We start from the raw sequence: 17,939 nt of genomic DNA on the forward strand, positions 1-17,939 counted from the left end.
AGGGAGGAGCTGATCTGTGGGGCCCACCGGCAGTCGGGAGGTGCTGGGGAAGTGGTAGGGGAAGCTGATAGGGGGGCTGCCACAATTTTTTCCCTGTGGGTGCTCCAGCCCCAGAGCACCCACGGAGTTGGTGCATATGATGGGACTTACTCTTCCCCTGCACAACTGCTCTCGACAGCCGATCAGACCCATCTCTGGGTACCTACCCTGGCTGCAGGAAGCTCCAGAGCTGGGCCGCAGCCCCAGAGTTTCCTGCAGCCATAGGAGATTGCCAGAGGTGGAGGTGGGTCTGATCTCCCGCATGCCGCTGGGAGAGCCCTGCAGCCAGGGGAGGTACCCAGAGGTGGGTCTGATCTTTCTCCCTCTTCCCGCCCCCTCCCCCGCCAAGAGTAGCCATGCAGGGGAAGAGCAACTCTGGTCCCTCCCCAGCTCAGCCGGGGCTAGCAGTTAGGAGCCCCCAGCTGGGGTGCTCTCAGGAGCACATGGGAGATCAGACCCACCTCCAGGAATCTCCTGTGGCTGCAGGAAGCTCCAGGGCTGCACAGTGCAGAAGTGATGGTGGCAACCCCGCAACTGCCCTACAATACCTATTGTGACCCCCCCCCCACCACAATCCTCTTTTGGGTTGGGGCCCCCACGGTTACAACACCATGAAATTTCAGATTTAAACATCTGAAAGTAGGAAATTTTTAACTCCTTTTCAAATCCTATGGCCCTGAAATTGACCAGAATGGACCATGAATTTGGTAGGGCCCTAATTATAGAATTGGGGACTGCCACACAAACAGTGACAAGGGGAAGCTTAATACCCCCAGGGCAGCATGCTCAGTAATAGTCCTTGCCACACCCACAGAAAAGATGTCTTGTGCTCCCCAAGCACTGGCCTCTGAGTCTGAGTTTGTGGCCATGATTTCAGCATCCCTTGGCTTCCCCTTGGTGACTGGAGAGCACTTCTAGCTGTGTTACTCTGCCAGCTGGTTAGCCTTCCATCCCTGTGGGCAAGCTGCTATTATAGGTACTTGGGGGAGGGGGCAGGCGGGATGGGGAGCAGGGGCATTGCCTTCCCTACATAATATTCCTGTGGCATGGATTGTCTCAGTCTATCATTCAGGAACACACTTTCAGATGGGGACTCTCTATATTGGCCTGCACTTCTGTTGCAGCAAACATTCTGGTAGGTCCCTTTTGTGCACTTAAATGCATGATTGGATCCATCCAGCCTGCAAAAGTGCTGGGACAAATCAATACTTTGAAAATATGGCCCTTAATATTCAAATTCTTGAAAATGAAACCCCAAAATCTGCCCTCAGAGCATTATGCTTCTGATTTAAGTCAGAGAGGTCAGGAAAGCTGGATTTACAACTCTTATGACACCTTTAACTCTCTCCAGTTGAGAGGGTGACCTAATGATAGGACACAGTGTTCTTCAGGACAAGATCTTGAAATGCCAGGCAATGTCATCTACTTTTGGCGACTCCATTTTTAAATTTTATTTAGGAAGATTTAACAAGTTTACAAATTGTTACCATGTAAACATAAAAAACAAAACAATCGTTAGAACAGTTCTCTTTTATTTAAAGAGACATACAAGTATATACTGATCAATCTCTCTCTAACAGGGTTGTTACCATATTACAGTGAGCATTGTTACAACACCTATAGTATGTCATTTCTAGAGTCTTTATTAAATTGAGTGAAAGCTCTATATACATATTTAACAGACCAGATGTCTTTCAAATGTCCAAGTTTTCAAAAAAATTGGACAGGTGTGCTTTTTGTGTGTGTGCAGGTGACTGTCTTTTGACTGAGTTGAATAAAAGGTAACCCACTCGATTTTAATAAATCTGAATTCTCTGTAGAGAGACATTCTATGGAGTCACTCTCAATTAACTGGTTATACAGGTAAAATGACATACGAGAGATTCCTAGGACACTGGTGCCCCAGTTTACGATTTGCATGGAATGGCTTTCTGTGCCGCTTTGAGCAGGGTTTCTTCCATGCAGGAGTGGGGTATATTACTCCCCATATTTGTCTAATTTCAGCCTGACTAATTCCTCTGTGGTGTCTTATTGGAATCTGGAACTCTTTCCTGTACACGTGTGTGATGGCTGCAAACGCTCAGCTTTTTACAGGGATTTGGACTCTGCTTACTAATGCTGTGAGACTGATGGTCATAAGCTATGCCAAGAAGGAATGGTATGGTGACTGATAAAACCACAGGCTTCTGGAATGTATGCCTCTGCATGATTGCCTTTTGGCTCCACATTGCAGAGGTATGTCTGGAGCTCTTTCCCAGACCCCATTCCTCTTTTGAACTGAACAGGAACTCTGAGAAACTCCTGCCCTCAAAGAAGCACAGAATTGCTTAGGGCCAGGTCCTGACGGTTGCTGAAGAACCTCAAATCCCTTGGCTTTAAAAGCAGTTGAATGTTCTCAGCAACTTCCCAGTGGAGGCCAGCAGCTCCCAGGATCAGTTCCTTTGTCTAGAACAAGAAATTGTGCAGGCACCTCTAGAAGATGCTTCTTTGGGGACTGCTGTATCAGACAATTCACTTACATTAGCTTTAGAATGGCCCCTCTGGAAGCTGTATTTCCAGCAACGGGGTCACACTATATGGAAAGGGAAAATGCAAGATATGTGGCTTATTTTTGATGATTCTAAAAAACTCCAAAGAGTCAATGCCAAAATAAGATGTGGTTGCCTCCAGTTAAATGCCTAAGGCACCTAGGGAGTTAGGCACTCAGATCCCATTGAAAATTAATGGGATTTGAGCACACAACTCTCTTAGGTGCCATTGGAGAGCCCAGTCTGAATCCATACGGGAGCACCTAAGTAAATAATCTTATTTGTGAGGCCCTGTGCCCTCCCGGTTCCCAGTGAAGTTACCTGGAAGCTCCTGGCTCTACCTTCTTTATCACCCTGCACTCCCTGGGGTTGCCCAGACTCAACACCAAATTTTCTGTTTCAGAGTCTTCTGTGGATCTGCTGCCTAGAACCCTCATTGCATTCTTTAGTGCTGCTATTCAGAATCAGCACTTCATTTTCTTCTCTGGGGAGTCCTGTGAAAAGTATACCAGCCTGCAGAATGAGTATCTGCATCAGGATCCAAATGCATTTTGCATTGCTATGAACAATTTTACAGCCCTTAGTGCCAATGGTGTGCACGGTGGATTGTAGGATTGGGGACTAGTGGCTGTTTAGATGCAAGGGGATGCTTAATGTCTTCAGGACGCAAGGAGAAGCACACTCCCACTACCCTAATGTACGTTGGATAAAAGTTTCAAAGTTGGGTGCCTAAATCTGGCACCTAGAGTCACACTTCCAAATCTAAATAATTGGCCTGATTTACAGAGATCTTGAACGTCTATTGACTTTGGTGCTGGGTTTGGGCAACAGACCCAATGACTTCAGAGTGACAGGAAATGAGTAAGGGTAGCAGCAGTGGTGACATCAGGGCAATAAATAACAGATAGCCACCCTGGGAACTTTGCAGGGTTCTTTAATATTAATAATATATGCATTTTTAAATATAATTGTGCATCTGATGTTTTTAGATCCTGCTTCTGAAGGTTTCTTTGTGGACTTCAGGAATCAGATCTATTTCTGAACTTCACAGGTATGCTACTTATGCAGCCCTTTTAGGGCATCTTCTAGACCTGCTGCTTTGTAGGTTAAAAACCATATAGGTAGAACTCTATGTGGATTCCACATAGTGGGGGAAATGAGCAAAGCTGAAGGCTGTCCTTGGAGGCATTATTGGGGGCAGGTTGGAAAATGTCACTGCAGTGTCTGGAACAAAACAGTTTTAGTAAGTGAAGCAATTGCAGTCAACAACAAGCCCAAAACCTAGTTGTGTGGGGCTTCTTGATGGTTCATGGGACCGGTAATTGGAAATAGAGGTGGTGACAGTGGGCCTCATTTCCCTGATATCTGGGCCTGGCTTGGTCACTGGTGCAACTTAGCCTCACAGCTGCTCTAATTTGCACCAGCTGATAACACCTGCTAGGGAGTGCCAGAGGACAGTGGTTCTCTGGCCATGCCTCTCAAGTTCCTAGAACTACCCGCCCCCACAGAATCAATACTTGCGTGGGAGCATCCTCAGAAACAAATTTACAGCTGCTCTGCTGGAGTTATCCAAAAGCGACTGTTTCAGAGCCAATCTTACCAGCTAGTCACTGGTTCAAATCTAGCCCAAGTGGTAGCAACTGAAAGTGTTTACCATATGACAGCTTAGCGATGTGTGCCAGAAGAATGTGGTGGGTCTCAGTCCTGTTCCCAATTGGTGTATCACAAAAACAGCACAAACAATATATACATACCTCTTTACATAGCACTTTTCCTCAGTAGATGTCAAAACATTTTACAAAAGAGGTCATCATTGGCCCCACTTTACAGATGGGGAAACTGAGGTACAGAGATACAATGACTTGTCTAAGGTTACACAGTAGGCCAGAGGCTGAGTTGGGCATTGAACCTGGGTCACCCGAGTCCTAGTACAGTGCTCTGTCCACTAGGCCACACTGCTCTGAAGATAAACCATTAAATGATACCTTTTTTGCAGTCTCAGCAGTGAAGACAAGACCTGATCTGTCTCACCAATCACTTCATAAGAGGGAAGCTTCACTTGCCAAATCCATGCTGAGTTGGTGGGTAGTCAAATTGGTATCGTAAAGTCACATCACCACCCAACTATTTCTTCATCCTTTCTGACCATTTTTGGTATTTATTTTTTCTCCCCATGCTAGGAGTACCTGAGGGACAAACTACTCTGCAGCTTTTTTTCTTCTTCTTTTTTCTAACAGCCACTAATTGCAGCTGTGAAAAAGGGACTACAGAAGGCCCCTCCCCCCCCTCCAATCTTCAAACTGCTTACTGGCTTTACAGCATTAATTCCGGGCTGCAAACACTGGGTTTTCCCCTCCCTCCTCCCACAAAATCCAGTTAATTTTTAACCCCAATGACCAGAACTTAAAGAACAGCTACTGAGTAAGGGGAAAAAATGCTCTAGGAATACTGGGCTTGAAACGGCTTAAAGAAAAAAGGAATGAAAGAATAGGGCCTTTTCCTTATTAGCTTACTAAACATGGCAAGGAGCAAACGGTGCTTTAAGTAAGCAACTTTCCATTGTTTTGACTGTGCTAGTGTTACAATGTTGGAACTTACCACAATGTCCAGAGGCTTTCATGTGTGTAACTGGCATAAGTGCTCAAACTAAAATGAAAGTGCCCCCCTGTGGGTTTTGGTAGATAAATTTTTCACTTTCTGCCAATCTGCCCCCCACCCCTTTTCTCTATTTAGCTCCCTCTCCCCTGGCTTCTCTGATATGTTTCAACTCGTTACTGTGTTTTTCCATAATAAACGTTTGTCCCAGTGCCAGTACATTATGTTCCTGGTTAAGACGGTGACGTCAAATGGTAGCTGGCTCTGGGCCAAGGAATGTTGCTGGGAAGGAATGAATGAATGGGTGGATTTCCCCCCTCCTCCCCCCAATTCACATTGTAGTCTTCTCCTTTGGAGCCAGGAATCTTCTCTTAATATTCAGCCCATTGGGGAATCAAAGTCCAGAGTGTTTGCTCATCCAATTAGAAGGGGAGTCTAGGAGGGAGATTGTGCTATTGAAAGCTGTTCAGGACAAAAAATGTAATTTAACATTTAAGGTTTAAGTTCAGAATTGTATGAAGAATAGACATAATTGTGACAGAAGCAGGACATGATGCAACACATGGTGGATGCTACTTTTTAAATATAATAAGAGAAAGTTCCCTCAGCCTAGAACTGGTGCTGTCCAGTGTTCAGTAATCGAAAGGAAGACAAACCAAGCACAAAATGTTAGTGATTTGGTTCACTTAAGATATCTTGTTTCTGATGGTCCAAAAAAAAAGATGAACCCAGATTAAAACCCACACAAGCCCCTTGGATTTGAGCACTCACAAACCTGAGAGTTCAGAATTTGGATTCAAAATTCACATTTGAAACCATGTTTTCAGTGGGAAGTTCAAAGCACAAACTTTAGATTCAACCCTGTTGTCCCAATCTGGGCTCCTCTCTCTGGCCCATCTCTAGCAAAAATGCTCCACTAAAATCTTTGCCTATGGGTCAAGGGCTTATGTTTAGTTTACTGCATATTCTTGATGATTTTCTTGACGTTTAGAATCATCATCCCAGGAGGGCTCATAGCATGTTCATAGGGATGTTCATAGCATTCCCTGTCCTGCTTACAGTCCATGCAATGGCAGACAATCCATTTTGTGTCTCATCCTATCCCTGTTAAAGTCCAGAGAAGTGAAGTGCAGTGGTGGAGACCAATATTATAGTAGATCCTCTGTTGTTTCATTATAAAGTTAGGGTTACTGTATTTCAGATTCCCCAAAAGAGGACACAGCCGGGGGGGGGTACAGTTGGGTGAGTCATGCCGGATGGGTGTGTGTACTGGGAGGGGTATTTGGGGGTCCGGGAGGGGGTACCTGCAGCAGGCATACTAACTAGAGGTGGGGGACAGTGTTGCTCCCTGTCATGGTGGTATGGCAGCTTGTGCAAGCCCAGGATGCAATGCCAGTGGTTGGTCAGTGCCTCTCTGCAGGCCTCTTCCCCCTCCCCATGGCTGGGAGTCGGAGGGGAATGGGGGAATCCTGGCAACTGTGGCTGCGGGAAAATGGACCAGTGGGGAAGCGGACCAATCGGGACTCTTTCTGAGCTGCAATGTTTGCTCTGCAAACATCCCAGACATTGTCTCTTATTTAAAAAATCCACCCAGATGGAGGGCGGAGGTTCAAAAAAGAGGCAGTGTCTGGGGACTACCCAGATGTATGGTAACACTATGCAAAGTGCAAAATCCTAGGTGTAACTGGTAATCTTGGAGTACATGGCATGGGAGACAACCTAAGGATTTTCATTGAATCTCTTCACAGGTCACTCAGTTCCCTGTAGACACTACGTTCCCCTTTCAGTATTTCTTTAGAGCAGCCACAAACAATAATGCCCCAGGCTCAGCAACTCGTATCCCAAATGTAACTTAAGGAGGATGAAGTATTCCTTTGATTTCTTTTGCACAGCATTGCACAAAAGCCCACTTATACTTTTATTTCTAAGGAAGAGTAAGGAAAAAGGTTAATTGAGTAATGGTTGGATTTATGAAAAGAGCAAATATGGGACTTGTATTCCTAACTGTTTTTGGCACTTCTGAAAATTCCACCCACAATGTATATAGCCCAAAGGAAAGCTGCTAAAGTCAGGCCAGTGTACTAAATACCTTGAAACCTACATATGGGAAAACTGAAGCAAATACTGAGAAAACATTGCTAACTGTGAAGTCAATTAGACAATGGGATAATTTGCTTAAGGAGGCCAGCAGCAGAGGTGTTAAAGAGATTCACTAGACCAAATAAAAATTGCCTTCAACCACTTTGAATGAGGACTATCTTGCACTGGGGCTTGGGAAGGGTCGTGGGTGACCGTAGTAGGTCCTGTCATCTATTGCATAAGTTGCTGTCTGTTTCTGCCCAGTGAACCCCACGTGAATGGGGAAATGCAATATATTGTCACTTTCAGTTTTATTGCACAGAATCTTTCAACAGAGAAGTAGAAGAATAGGCAAGTTTGTTTCCCACACTGCCAATCTATGGAATTGGTTAGATGGCACCGCAAGGTTCTTTGGTTTATTACTTTCACTATACTCTTAACACACATGCACAGAAGATATCGTATCAATGAATTATGTCCAAGATCTGTAGACCAAAAGCCCTCAGGGAGGAAATGACATACTACACCTGATAGGTTCTACAGGAGGGGTTGTGGTGTATAGAGCCAAATTCCAGGATTAAGGGCTGTCTAGTACTTCACGCTCTTACACAAGGCATACTGTGGGATAGTATTAAATGTCCTAATCCTTAATATACACACATGCAAATACACAGAGAACACTGTGGTAAAAAAACAATTTATTCTAGTTCAGAAATTAAAAATACATTAATCTGTTTTTAAAAGAAATTTATGAATTTTAATTTAAAAAGAAATCTTACTAATTGATGCTGCCACTGGATGAAGGTAAAGAAATCTGGAGCACTTGGTAAGGGAAAACACCAATGATCTTGGCATCCATAAGATCCATAAGGCTTTTTATGAGGTAAACAAAACTATCTTTTTGGCCAATAGCAAAAGATTGGATTTTTGGATGGATTTACTTATTTCATTGAAAGGCCACAGTTTATGGTCCCTGAGCACTTGTTTAATTATATCAAATGTTGTCTGTTCCTTGAGCTTATAGCTTCTGTAAGAAGGTTTATTCATTAATTTCAAGAGTTTGATGGTCGAAGGACAAATCTGAATTAAATGAGTCCTGCAATGCTATTGCTGGTGTCTAATAACAGGAGGAGAGATGACTTCCAGTTTGTACTTGGGCAACTAAGATAGAAAGACTATCTGTGTCGTGTGTGGAACAACTTGCCTGACTAGCCATTGAGGAAACTTCTCTTTCTGGCTTCCTCTTTTGTTTCACTCACTCTCTCAAAATGAGTTCTTGTATAAAATGTCAAGTGTTTTGATGACCTATTTTATGTTAAAGGAAGCTAAAGATGCATGATCAAAACTAACATTTCAAAAAGGGAGAATTTTTTAGATATTTCCTCTGGACAAGTGTACTGAATATTTTTGCAAAATACATTGCACAGAAAATTTAAACTGTCCTGTGAGGAATCATTGTGCCACCTACAGAGACTAAATTCAGTCATTTAAGCACTGATCCTGCAGACACTTACGCATGTGCTTAGCTCTAGTCCTGGGGATAATCCAGCACTAGTAAAGTTAAGCGCGTGCATAAGTGTTTCCAAGTTTGAGGCCTAGAGGGTGAAAATGAGTCTTGCTTTAGGTGCAAAGCTAATATTACCTTAGCTATGCAGTTGCTACACATGCCTCTCTAATATGTGAGTTGCCTGGGTTACAAAGGCGGGAGGAGGGGGTATGTGATCATCTGACTCTGTTATGATTTGAGTAGTAATAAAATAAAGTCTAGACAACAATAACAGCACCAGCCCTGTCAGCCTCTCTGGCATCCAGTAACACCTGTCTGGCATCTTCTTTGGGAAACACTTGAGAGATGAGGTAGATGTTTTCTTGAGACCAAGCCTTTTCTGAGCCACCAAGATCATTTGAAGTTCATTCTCCTACTTAACTTTACCTTCACTGATTTCAATAGTGGGTCTAACAGCGCCAGAGAAAATATACGCATTAAGTGACCCAGGCACTCCTCCTGAGCTGGCTGGCTGTCTTGGGTACCCATGTGCATGGAATGTATTAATGTTCACTGCTCAAAGTGCAAAACTAAACATAGGATGGTGGTAATGACTCAGCCATTTGGGAGCCCATAAATAGCATTCAGTAATCTCTGGGGAGCAGTAAGGTAACTCAACCTGAAAATAAATGGTCTGTTTAGCCTTTCAGATCAGCAAGGTTTAATGCTGTGTTAGTGCAGATCAAGTGCTGGTAAAAGGAGCTGGATTATTAACAGCCCCAGAGAATGCAAACCTCTGTGCAAGGAACAGGCGCAGTACAGGGCAGCAGCAGTAGGTCAAGCTTCCTTTACACTGACCCAGTCCTCTTCTGAAGTGACCACTGCCAGAACTGAGTGGGGAGTTCAGCCTCCAAGGGCCCATTCAATCCTTGGCCTCTGATGCCACCAGCAAAAGTGCAAGTTAATGTGACCTGTGGTGAAGGCTTCTGGGATGGCTTTGGATGTACTTTATCCCCCTGATGATGCACCGGGCACCTGGGGCAGCAGAATCAGCACTAGCATCTTCCTCTAGTTCAGGTTTGGCTGAACCAGAGGAACCTGCTGAGCTTGTCAGGCTGGGATGCACAGGAAGGGCCAAGTCTATCTCTTGTGCTTACCCCCTCCCTCTTTTTCATGAGGTTTGACACCTGTGCCTGGGTTTTGTTACAAACAACTGACTCCCGCAGCTGGCTGGGGTGTTGTGAGCCTTCACAATGACGTGGGCCAAACCCAAAGGAGGTGAATTATGGAACTGAGGAGCATGTTCCAGTAGCTGACTATGAAGCAGTGAAAGGAAACTGGGGCATATGGTGCTCCAATGTGGCTACCCCTAGACGTTGCCAACAGATTTCTCTCTCCCACAGAAATAAATGGCTCTGCTAGTTATTAGTGCACCAGGAGGTGTCGGAACCTAGAGATGAGTGGACTTGAAAGCTTCAGAGATTTGGTTCAGACTGGCCCCCCAGAATTTCCATGCTGCTAAGCCAAACTGTCCAAGCCTCTTGAGCCTACAAAAAGAGTTGGGGGAAAAAAAAAGTATGGCTTGTATTTGGCACTTTGCAGTTCTGGCAGAGCCTAGATGCCAAAGTGGCAAATCATGACAAGAAATTAAATGGACTCCCCAAATGGTACCCTTTTATTCAAAGGCAAGGGTTCAGAGCAGCTCCTAGTTTTCTTTTTGAACCACTTCACTCATCCTGAAATGAAACCAGCTGCAGACAGTGTCCAATGTACATAGCCCCAGGCACTGCAAAACATTCAGATGAAAAGACTTTTCTTTGTCTTATTTATTCACTTGAAGCTAAAGAAACCTGCTAAAATTCCATTCCAACTCTTCACACATTTTACCCCAGGCATAAATTTACCATTTTCTCTGACACAAAGGGTGTTTTTTGTTTGTGTGGGTTTTTTTCCTTCTGCTTCTCATAATTGTCTTTTCTGCTTTTGGGGGGGGGGGGAAAGCAGCAACGAAACGGAGGTGAAACCACGTCTTCGTTTTCATGCAACCAGCACAGATCTCTTTCTCTCAAGCACCACTATGCACCAAATATGGCTAGAAACAGTAAATTATGGTGGCCTTTAGACAAAGAGGAGCCAGGAGAAGAATGAATACAAGTGCTTGCAACGTGCTGAGGAACAGAGCCCAAGACAGTGACAGATTCCTTCATTAATCCTCTGTTTGTTTGTGCATAAGTAACTAATGGCAGTAATTAAATAAATACTACTAATTGGCACTTACTATTCTGCTTTTCATTGGTAGATCCCAAAGCACGTTAGAAGGGTGAATAAGCGTCACTAACTCCATTTTACAGATGTATGCTGTTGCAAAAATGGCACAAACAAAGGGACATGGAAATTAAGACTTTTTTTTTTTTTTTCTTTTTTCAGAAGGGCTCATCTTTGGCTTAATTTTGCTTCCCCTGAAGTCAGTGGGTTGAATTCTGCTCCTCTGAAGTCAGCTATTGATTTCAAAGAGCAGTGTTGGGCCAATGCTGAAAATATTACCCTACATATTAAGATGGGACTTTCAAAAGCTCCAAAGAATTAGGCATGCAAATCCCACTTAAATTCAATGGGATTTAGGTAGGTAACCTCCTTAGAAAATTAGACTCCGTATATCTGTGCTATGCAAGATGGGGGGGGGGGGGGGGAGAGAATTCTCCGGACAAAACATTAAAACCACTCCAGCTAGTTCCAACTAAAAAACAAGCTGGCCTGCTTCAACTAGCAACTAAATAAGCTATCCAGCAGCAATGGGGTGCTGGATAAGACGGAGGGTCGCTTGCACAATGCGATCCAGGTGGATTTCCTTTCATGTTGCAAAGCAGCATGGACCAGGATGTTTCTTTTGTAATCTTCCAATGCAAGAAGGAATGTCATCTTGTTCAAGCATCTGTGTAATTATGCTGCCCTCTGGTGGGTAGCTACACTGCCAGATCAGTGTAAAAGAGGCCACAGTGTAAATGAGAATCAGGCCCATATGGGTGACATAAACGTACCTTGTGCTGGAGTCACCATCCTTAGAAAGCTTCAAGTTGGATGAGATTATTTAGGGATAGTGGGGTGCTGACACAGTGCAAGCAGATGGACTAGATGTTTCTCGAGTGGTGGGGCATGATCTGGAAGTGGGTTGCACCTACCAGCAAGGGGGGCGGGGAAGGAAATCACCAGAATCCAAGGGCTACTATGACCCAGTTGGAGTCCAGAGAGGGCAGGGAAGGAGCAAATTGCTCTTTTCATTCCTTGCTTCTGTCATCCTGCCTCTGCCTCACCACCTCCTGCTTTCAAACCCAATCACATTAGAGCTCTTTCCCTCCTGCCCACGTACCATTTGTTAAACTCTAAAAGTTACTAGTTCAAATGAATTTGATGTAATTCATCTTGGCAAGTCCTGTGAAAGGCTGAAGCATGAAATGGGCTGTACTCTGCCTTAACAACCCATATAGAGAGAGAGGAAAGCAGTAGATACAGGAGCAATTACATGTATTGCAGGACTTCTACTTGCTTTGTTCCTATGGGTGGTCCCGTTGAATAGAGGCCAATGGGTAAGCTGGGCATTCACCACACTAAGATTTGTTCTCGAGAGACCAAATGCTAAAAGATGTCCAGAAAGATCTGCTTGGATCTTAGGTGAATTTATTTCTCAGAGCCCCTCAACTAGGATTGCATTGGTTCTCCTTGTTGAAATCAGGATGATCCTGGGGGGTGGATGGGAGGCTAGGTTAACTCTGAATATACAAGTAATGTTAGGCAATCATGGAAGGTCATGTGTTATGAAGCTTATATTCTCTCTCTAAGGCTTCCTGTTCTAAACAAATGGTGCATATTTGATGCCATACTTGAGACTTTATGAGCTTAATAGAAATTTTTATTAATTAAAGAGGCTCCTGTGAAACTCTTGTTCCTAAGTAAGGACTGAGTAATTAAGAATACAAGATTTGGCCTACACACACGGACACTGAAAAACAGCAGGAATCAGGTGGACAAGGACACTGCTGAAAATTGTCCTATTTAGAGTGATGTTTTGACTTCATGTTGTATTTGGAAAAGTCTACTGTGATCTGAGGGGCTGACCGTGAAAGCTGATAACCTATGTAAATATGGCATTTTTGGCTTTAGGACATCATGCGTGTGAGCCCAGTGTTGGAGCACACACATTTGGAATTGGCCTTTGGTTGAATATTTGTAATCTCCCACTCTACAGTACATTTTAAAGCAAATATGTGTGTATATATTGGTGTAAAACAACCCTATATTGCTTGATTTAAATTTTAGAGTTTATGGTGAAAGAACATTAATCCAAATTCATAGTTCATATTTTCACAGCTGTACAATAGCTGGATTAAAAACTGTTTTACACATCTCAGAATGTAACTGTAAACAGGGAGTCGTCATTGAGTGGGTGTGTTTCTATTGGGCTTCCATAGGGATCGGCTCTCGACCCTACACTGGTTGTGATTTTTATCAACATAAAATCAGTACTGATAAAGTTTGCAGATGACCCAAAGACTGGGGAATGGTAAATAATGAAGAGGCCAGGTCACTGATACAGAGCTATCTGGATCACTTGTTTGCTGGTGCTCAGCTTACCAATATGCATTTTAATATGGCCAAGTGTAAAGTCATGCATCTAGGAACAAGGGATGCAGGCCTTACTTACAGGATCGGGGATGCTATCATGAGAAGCAGTCACTCTGGAAAGGACTTGGGGTTCATGGTGGATAATCAGGGGAACACAAGTTCCTAGCGAGAGGCTGTGGCCAAAATGGCTAACACAGTCCTTGGATGTCAAGGAAGAGTATGGAGGTTATATTACCTCTGTATTTGGCACTGGTGCAATCACTACTGTAATATTGTATATAATTCTGGGTCAACAGTTCAAGAAGGATGTTGTTAAACTGGAGAGGATTCAGAGAAGAGCCATGAGAATTATTAAAGGATTGGAAAATATATCTTATAGTGAAAGACTTAAGGAGTTCAATTGGCTTAACAAAGAGAAGGTTAAAGGGTGACTTGATCCTTGTTTATAAACACCTAATGGGGAATAGAATTTGATTCTAAGGTCTCTTCCATGTATTAGGCAAATATATAACAAGATCCAGTGGCTGGAAGTTGAAGTTAAATCAATTCAGACCAGAAATTAGTTGTAATTTTTTTTAAGTGAGGGTAATTAGCCCTTGGAATAATTGAACAAGAGTTGTGGTAGATTCTCCATCATTGGAAATTCATAAATCAAGACAGGATGTTTTTGTACAAGAGAGATTCTAGTTCAAATAGGAACTAATTCAGGGAAGTCCTGTAGCTAGTGGTTTACAGGAGGTCAAACTAGATGATCACAATGGTCCCTTCTGGCCTTATAATATTTGCATGTATATGCACAGACTTAAGGTGGGCAATTATCAGGATTGCATGTACAATAATGGTACCTATGCACAAAAAGGACCAGTTACACATCTAACTGGTCATCTGTATGTAAAAATACCAGGAATGCATGTTGGATCATAGTGATCGTATGCGTAAATTACACCTGCATTTTTGCGTGTGCGGCTATGAAAGTCTGGCCTGAATTCTGGAAGTCAGCTAAAGCAGTTAATAGTAGGCAGTCATGTAGGAGGTAGGGATCTAGCCAGTCAAGCAAAGATAGCATTTCAAAACAATGAAAATTAAAAACACCAAATTCCTGTTCTTTCAGGAAATGTTGAAGTCAATACTATGTCGTATTTATCAACAAAACATGTGCAGGTTATGGACCTATAATATTAAGGAAGTGCTGTTGTTTTCATTGATATAAGAATACTTTTTGCTTTGTTTAGTTATATGTATGTATTGTAGGAAGTAGTGTCTAGCAATCAGAGCGGGTGGCTGGTAGTCAGAACTCTGAGGTTCTTATTTCTAGCTTGGTCACTGCTTTGCTTTGTGAACTTGGGCAAGCCATTTAGGCCTTGATTCAGCACAGTGGTTAAGCATATGCTTAACTTTAAACAGATTACTTAAATTAGATTAATAACTTGCTTAAGTGAAGCACTTAAGCATTCTGCTGAATCAGAGACTAACCTCCATGTGCCACAATTTACCCCGCCACAAAAGGAGTATAATACCTACCTTGGAGATGGGTATGTGAGTCTCTCTGGGCTTGAGAACCACAGCTGATTCTATAGGAGTTCAGAAAAGATTTTCCTGGTTATTATGTTTTGTTCTCTCCCCCCACCCTCCCCCACCTTACAACCTCTTTAAAATGTTCTTTTATTTCAGTTTAAAATATATTTTGATACTCGTATTGGTGCCAGTAGAATCATTTCTGTGGTGGTGGTGGTGATGATGGTGATGATTAAAAAAGGCTTGCAGAATGTGCTCCATCAACCCCCCCCCGCCACACACTGTATGTCTACACAGTAGCTGGGAGGGCACTTTCCGATGTGGATAGTTAGACATGCACTAGCTTGGCTTGAGCTTGCACTCTAAAAATAGTAATGTGGCCACAATGGCATGGGGTGGCAGCTTGGGCTAACTGCCAGAGTACATACCCCGAGGGTTGGGTGGGTTTATACTTGGGCCACTAGCACATGAGGTGGCTTGGGCTACTGCAGCCACACTGGTATTTTCAGTGCAGTAGCATGAGCAGAGCTAGCACGAGCTAGCACAAGCTAGCCTGCCTGCTCTGGGAAGTCCCCTCCCATCTGCTGTGTAGACATACCCACAGTGAGTACCCAGGCTCCACTGAAGAAAGCCCTGCAAACTCTCAGGATCTTGAGTGAGACAGGAGCTTGGACAAACCCTCCCTTGACCCCAGGGGAGACTATGGAGTAACAAGGAGAGCGTTTGGGTTTTTTTCCCCCTCTTCTTTGCTTGCCCTGCTGTCCTTTATGATACCTTATGTCATGTCACATGCTGTCTGACTTATAGATGCAGCAGAACTTATCTTTCCAGAAGCAGAGTGAATAGAGTCATAAGCCTGTTACTGTTCAAAAGCATTGTTAATGATCTTTTGGGTTACCAGTGTCCATACAGTGCAAAATCATGTGTGGATGATAGCACTTCATTTGGCTTCTCTCCAAATCCTTTCCATGCTTGCTTTAACACCTCTTTGAGCGTGCAACAATTGACAGACTGCCATGCCAGCCACAACAAAGAGCCATGATAACACATTTTACAAAGCGTCCGATGGCCTCCTTCTAGGAAACCAAGTCACTGGTATTTGCTGCGTTTTTTTCTTTTTTTCATTCATCGGTAGAGAAGCAAATACAGTTTTGATGTTTTGTACTTTGCTGAATAGACTTTTCGTGTGCACTAGCTGCAAAACCACCACAGCTGGAAACTCAGTGCAACTCAGCCTCAATCAAGGGCACAAAGGCAGTGAGACATCCATGGCCATCTGCTGAGCTACCATCTTTTGCTATCATTAATGGATTGTGAAGGTCCACTATCCTTAGTAGCCATGTATGGCACATGATATGGAGCCACTACTCAGAGGACTGTGGGAGCACATTCTGAGAGTACTCTGATACCAACTGGAAAGTGTTCCAGTCAATCCAAAGGAACAAAATCTACTTGTACGAGTAAATGAGCTATTGCAGTAACAAAGGTTTTGTCTGAAACCTTACTTATTTCCAGAACCAATCTGTTATAATACCAGTAGTTCTGCTTATTTACTGGGCAAAATCCCGAAGGCCTTCCTCTATTCTCATGGAGTCACATGACTTCAGTGAAAGTTTTTAACTAGGTAAAGACTGAATAAGAACTCCAGGACTTGGCTTCTTATGCTTAGGGCAAGAGGTTTAAAAAGTATTGCTTCCCAGGTGCAAAAAGTCTTTAAAATGTCAAAGGACTGTACTTGCATGCACCAATACCCAATTTATACCCACAATTGGGATAACTGTGAGTGGAAATGTAGGTGCACAAAGACACATGGATTGCTGACCCCTTTTCAATAAAATCTGTGTCTTGGAGTCTAATACTATAGATCATTCTATGTTACATAAGAGTTCTGATAATTATAATAATGAGGATCTGATTTAAAATCTCCAAAGCCAGAAAAGTCAAAGTTAAGATGAAAGCGTGGACTTTTAACTAGGGCTTAGTGAAGTTTTTCACTCTGAAAGACAGAGCAGTGATTTGGGATTCAGGAGGTCTAGGTTCTATTTCTGACTCTAGTAAACTGCAGAGTGACTTTGGGCAAGTTACTTCATCCTTCTGTTTCTCCTCACACCTTTTGCCCAAATATCTGTTTAGATTATAATCTGTTTGGAGCAAGGGCTGTCTTCCATTTTCTGTTTATACTCTGCTTGATACAATGGGGCCTCTAGGTGCTTTAGTGTGTGTGTGTGTGCACGTGCACTAATAAAAGGCACATGGTTCAAAAATGAACTGTAACTACAAACTAGCAGTATCTGCTGGTGTTTTGGCTCAGATCCTTACAGGTATTTAGGTGTCCAATCCAGCGGATTTTGATGGGAGTTAGGTGTCTAAATAAACACCTTTTTTTGAGGATGTGGGCCTTTGTCCATATCTGAACTGTCCACAGAGGCTTTCAGTAAACTGTTTTTGCTCTGTCTGAATAGCTGCAAAATGTTTTAGGCTATTGTTTTGAGGTATGTTTTCAAGTTCTGACCAATTTCATTGGGATAGGTCTAATGGAGAAGTCAGATGGTATCCTCTGTTCCCAAGTGGCTGAGCCTTTACAATGTAGGACTTCAATTTCCCAGACATCTGTTGAGGAAAATAATACAAACAGGACATGGATTATCCAACAAGTTCTTGGAATATATTGGAGACAATTTTTTTTATTTCAGAAGGCGGAGAAAGCTACTAGGAGAGAGGCTGTTCTAGATTTGACTTTGACAAATAGGGAGGAACTGGTTGAGAATTTGAAAGTGGAAGGCAGCTTAGGTTAAAGTGATCATGAAATGGTAGAGTCCATGATCCTAAGGAATGGTAGGAGGGAAAATGGCACAATAAAAGTAATGGATTGCAAGAAGGCAGACTTTAGCAAAGTCAGGAAGTTGGTAGGTAAGATCCAATGGGAAGCAAGTCTAAGGGGAAAAACAGTTCAAAAAAGCTCCTAGTATTTCAAAGAGATATTATTAAGAGCAAACTATCCCACTGCATAGGAAAGATAGTAAGTATGGCAAGAGACTACCCTGGCTTAACCACAAGATCTTCAATGATCTAAAACT

At 43.1% G+C, this 17,939-nt stretch overlaps 1 long non-coding RNA gene across 1 annotated transcript in view; it reads left to right on the plus strand.

Moving 5' to 3' along the window:
• Positions 1-1,888: 1,888 nt before the first annotated feature.
• The window catches only part of LOC122462727, a 90,085-nt gene continuing 74,034 nt past the window's right edge, over positions 1,889-17,939 (plus strand). The window contains exons 1-2 of the long non-coding RNA XR_006285452.1: positions 1,889-2,274; positions 3,557-3,618. This is a non-coding gene — a long non-coding RNA (uncharacterized LOC122462727). The remainder of the gene's footprint in view (positions 2,275-3,556; positions 3,619-17,939) is intronic.

Source organism: Chelonia mydas, chromosome 13 (genome assembly GCF_015237465.2).
Source record: "Chelonia mydas isolate rCheMyd1 chromosome 13, rCheMyd1.pri.v2, whole genome shotgun sequence".
In the NCBI taxonomy this organism is placed as follows: Eukaryota; Metazoa; Chordata; order Testudines; family Cheloniidae; genus Chelonia; species Chelonia mydas.